Source organism: Galeopterus variegatus, unplaced genomic scaffold (assembly GCF_000696425.1).
Source record: "Galeopterus variegatus unplaced genomic scaffold, G_variegatus-3.0.2 Scaffold11945, whole genome shotgun sequence".
NCBI lineage: Eukaryota > Metazoa > Chordata > Mammalia > Dermoptera > Cynocephalidae > Galeopterus > Galeopterus variegatus.
In genome coordinates, this window is record NW_007738056.1 from 42,390 (window position 1) to 47,395 (window position 5,006).

The 5,006-nt window shown below is 39.2% G+C and overlaps 1 pseudogene; it reads left to right on the forward strand.

Annotated features, from left to right (window-relative positions):
* Nucleotides 1-1,133: 1,133 nt before the first annotated feature.
* LOC103610874 lies at nt 1,134-2,265 on the forward strand (annotated as a pseudogene).
* The last annotated feature ends 2,741 nt before the right edge of the window (nt 2,266-5,006 follow it).

A 5,006-nucleotide genomic window follows, 5' to 3' on the forward strand; every position in this document is an offset into this window, starting at 1 on the left:
TCCCTCTTGACTAAAAGACAGTGATTTTCCTGGAAAATTGTTCACCATCACCAAACTAGGTGCGTAGCTGGTGGCTGGCTTATCTCTATTTGCACCTCCACCAAAGAGATGAGAGTGGTTTCCTGGGATATTCTTTAAGTTCCTGAAAGGGCATGGTTCTCAGAGACCCTTGAGACCTTGTTTAATGGGGACAACTCACTCCTCTCAGTTTTCATATCCCACAAGGGAGATTGGCATAGAGCATTTGCAGCTGAGATGGCAATTCTTGAAGCTTCTACCTGCTTCTTATCCATTCTGCCCTGTCTCTTAGAGGAGTATACCATGGCATGGATAACATTTTCTGTCATATGATTTTTATAAACCTATCATAGATCTATATGCCATTTAGTTTGCAGCCAGTTTTTCTGTGCAATTGGCAGTCTACTGTTAGAGCATGCTAAAAAGATTATATGTGTTCACTTTTACCAAAGCAGGCAGATTCTGACATTTAGAAATTCCATTTCGGCTACTGTAAGTAGGTACCAAATTGCTGTGTACTCACTATAATTATTACCAATTCTGAAACTCTTCCTTCCCTTTACAGTTGTAGCAAATTATTTTTAAAAGATATCCGAAACACTACATCTTTCAAGCAGGGAAAAATTATAATGCATCTTTTCCCCTAATAGCTCATGCCAGCACTATGTTGTCCTATGTGCACTGGCTTTCTAATAATACATTAAAATTTAAATTATGTTATCTTGGGTGGTGACCTGATCAGTTGTGTTTGAAAATGATATGGATGCATTACCTAATCTTTCAAAATTGTTTATGAAGGGCCAAAGTAAAATTCAGTAGTAGGACATGAAATAAATTAATATGCACAAGGGTACTTCAAAAAGTTCATGGAAAGATTTGTATTATCTTTTAATTCTATTTTTCCATGTAATTTTTAAAGTAACCTCATATTTTCATGTGCTTATTAAAATGTATTATTTGTTCTTCACATCAGGGGGATATAGATCACTGTTAATGATAGCCCAATGCATGTCAAGTACTGTTTAAGTTTATAGAGAACTGAAGTTTATTTTCATAAGTCTGTATATTTAAATAATTTTTGAAATTAACATTCATGTGAATAAAGTTTTGCAAATATGAAGGACACATTTCATAGCAAATGCTTTGGTTTTACTTTTCTTGGAAGTTTATTTAGTGATGATTCAGTGACAACTTTAGACTCTTATGGTCCCGAGGATTTTTTGGTTAATGCCTCATCATTGGCTGAAATAGTGGTGTCTGTCCAGCCAATCCTTGAGTCCAGATGGCCAGTAGTGATTGCAGAAGGTGAAGGTCAAAGGCCCTTGATTAATTTGGAAATGATGATTAGTGAACCTTGTCAGAAGACCAAGAGGAAGAGTGTTCTTGCCCTGGGTAAAGGACATGTCAAGGTCAAATTTAAACCAAGTATTGAACACACCAAGAAGGCACCAATGATATCGAGGTGATAAATCAGGAATATAAAGACCACCTCAAAAATTCTACAGAGAGTGAAGGAAACCAGGAAAGAGACATTCACTAATGGTTCCAGCATGGCACATCAGTTGGCCAAGAGGAAAGTACCAACAAAAGCACAACCCCACAGTCTCCTAACAAAGGAAGGGATAAGAAGTTACTCTTGTGGTCCAGACACCTCCACAAGCTTCCTCACTCAAGAGACGTTAACAAAATAATTTAATCCTGGTGACCTTACAATGATCTCAAGGAGGTTAACGGACTTGAAGATTGGCATGTATGTCCTGCTGTGTGTCTTCCTCCTGGCCATTCTGGTCTTAATCAACTGTGTGGCATTTGCTTGGAAATATAAACAGAAAAAGGTTTGCTGTGAGCAAGCAAGGCAACATCCCTAATTCTCATGACTGGGTCTGGCTGGGGAACGAAGTGGAACTTTTGGAGAATCCCATTCTTTTGGAGAATCACACTCCTGTCAAAGAAGTGCAGCACCATGATGGACTCTAGGCTGCAGAACGAGGAGAGGAATATCCTTCTGAATGGCAGTTCCCAGAAGACTTTCCATAGTCTGCTCTGACCTTCTATGCTTATGAGAAAGTAATTAAAAATGAACCTATCAATGCTTCGGGCCCAAAGAGGAAGCGAGTCAAGTTTACTTCCTACACCACCATCCTCCCAGAGGACAGCGGCCCCTACACCAACTCCATCCTGTTTGGCAGTGATGACAACATCAAGTGGGTCTGCCAAGGTATGGGGTGTGGGAACGCACAGATTTAAAATACTTTCTTGCTGACCAGTTAGCTCAGTTGGTTAGAGTGTGGCCCTATAACATCAAGGTCAAGGTTTTGGTTCCCTGCACTAGTCAGCTGCCAAAAAAAAAGAAAAAGAATAAAATATTTTCATGTGTTTGAATTCACCTATATGTCTTCTGTTTTTTTAAACAGTTGGAACAGTGAGTTTGGTTAGCAATAGAAGATAATTTAGCAAAGTTTAGTTTGCCAAGGTTTGATGCGATTCCCTTTTAAGCAAGCTGAAGAGACCTGAAGGACTAATGCAAATAGGTTATAATCCAGCATGGGCCCCTAACACAACTATGTGTGGGTGTTGCTGAAGTACCAGGATGACAGTTTTATACACTGCCTGGTAGTAGCTCAGTCCTGATGCAATAAATTCAGCCACTGAGGACCTCATTACCCACTTCATGACAAATGCTCTTTAGAATTAGAAAGAATTTGACAGTTTGATTTTTCTATTTTTGACACTGGTAAGGTGCAGTGGACAGTTCTTGTCTTTGGTCTGAGACTAGTAGACTTTATGTGGAAGATAATTTAATATAGCTGATCAGTCATAAACACTGCTAATTGTTTTTACATATTCATATATCAACATCCATTCTTTGTTTTCTGCTGTGGTTTTCTGTTTTTTGGTTTTTCCTTTGTTTTGACTTCTGTAAGTCTTTTTTTTTTGTCTTTTTGTCTTTTTTCCGTGTCCGGCAACGGATCGCAACCCTCTATTCATATATCAACATCCATTCTTTGTTTTCTGCTGTGGTTTTCTGTTTTTTGGTTTTTCCTTTGTTTTGACTTCTGTAAGTCTTTTTTTTTTGTCTTTTTGTCTTTTTTCCGTGTCCGGCAACGGATCGCAACCCTCTATTCATATATCAACATCCATTCTTTGTTTTCTGCTGTGGTTTTCTGTTTTTTGGTTTTTCCTTTGTTTTGACTTCTGTAAGTCTTTTTTTTTTGTCTTTTTGTCTTTTTTCCGTGTCCGGCAACGGATCGCAACCCTCTATTCATATATCAACATCCATTCTTTGTTTTCTGCTGTGGTTTTCTGTTTTTTGGTTTTTCCTTTGTTTTGACTTCTGTAAGTCTTTTTTTTTTGTCTTTTTGTCTTTTTTCCGTGTCCGGCAACGGATCGCAACCCTCTATTCATATATCAACATCCATTCTTTGTTTTCTGCTGTGGTTTTCTGTTTTTTGGTTTTTCCTTTGTTTTGACTTCTGTAAGTCTTTTTTTTTTGTCTTTTTGTCTTTTTTCCGTGTCCGGCAACGGATCGCAACCCTCTATTCATATATCAACATCCATTCTTTGTTTTCTGCTGTGGTTTTCTGTTTTTTGGTTTTTCCTTTGTTTTGACTTCTGTAAGTCTTTTTTTTTTGTCTTTTTGTCTTTTTTCCGTGTCCGGCAACGGATCGCAACCCTCTATTCATATATCAACATCCATTCTTTGTTTTCTGCTGTGGTTTTCTGTTTTTTGGTTTTTCCTTTGTTTTGACTTCTGTAAGTCTTTTTTTTTTGTCTTTTTGTCTTTTTTCCGTGTCCGGCAACGGATCGCAACCCTCTATTCATATATCAACATCCATTCTTTGTTTTCTGCTGTGGTTTTCTGTTTTTTGGTTTTTCCTTTGTTTTGACTTCTGTAAGTCTTTTTTTTTTGTCTTTTTGTCTTTTTTCCGTGTAGTTTTAATTTTTTTTATATTGACTGATCTAAATTGCATTAGGGAATGAATCTTGCTCACCCTCTCAACAATCTGCCTGCCTCGGTTAACAGGGTGTGGTTGTGCATGTTGCAGGAGCATTGTGATGGGTAACACAAGGGAAAATCCCTTTTTGGACTGCAATTAAAGCAATGTTCAAAATAGAACATCTCTTGTGTCATGAATGTTTGACTTGCTGGAGCCAACTCAGAGCACGGAATGTGATGGAAAATGCACTTCTGGCTTGAAAAGGGCTTGGAGAGGGGAGCGTCCATCTATAAGTTAGTGTTTCCAAGAGTGATAGTGGTCACCTGTATGTGTTTTGCTGAAACTCAGCTCAAAGTAAAAAACACAAATAGAAGAATCGGATGCTAATTGTCCAATAAGACTCTTATAAATATACATATTTTTACCTTTTAATTAGTCATATGGCAAGTGAATAATTTTTTTTTTTTTTTTTTTTGTCCTTTTTGAGACCGGCCACACCGTGCTCAGCCAGTGAGCGCTGTGAGTGCACTGGTCATCCCTATATAGGATCTGAACCCACGGCGGGAGCACTGCTGCACTCCCAGCGCCGCACTCTCCTGAGTGCGCTGGGGGCTTGGCCCAAGTGAATAATTTTTATTTTTTTTCCCTTTTTTACTGACCGGCAACGGGATCGCAACCCTTGGTGTTGCACCCGCACCGCGCTCAGCCAGTGAGTGGGAACCGGTCTCCACATGGGATCCGAACCCTCGGCGGGAGCGCCGCCGTGCTCCCAAGCGGCACACTCTCCAGTGTGCCACCGGGCCGGCCCGTGAATAAAAATTTTAATGGGAAGGAGTAAGGCCTTTTTAACTGTTCTTAGATTTGTCGTCAAGACTAACCAGACAGGCAGAAAGTCATCGATGTTTCCTCTGTTCTGCTGTAATTGTATTTCTGATTATTGGGCAGCCTGGGTTGTAGCTACTCTTGTTTTCTATCTAATTGATTTTAATCAAACAGGAACTATGCCCTGCAGCATCTAAACCAAAGTGAGGTGGAGAAGAACACAAATTA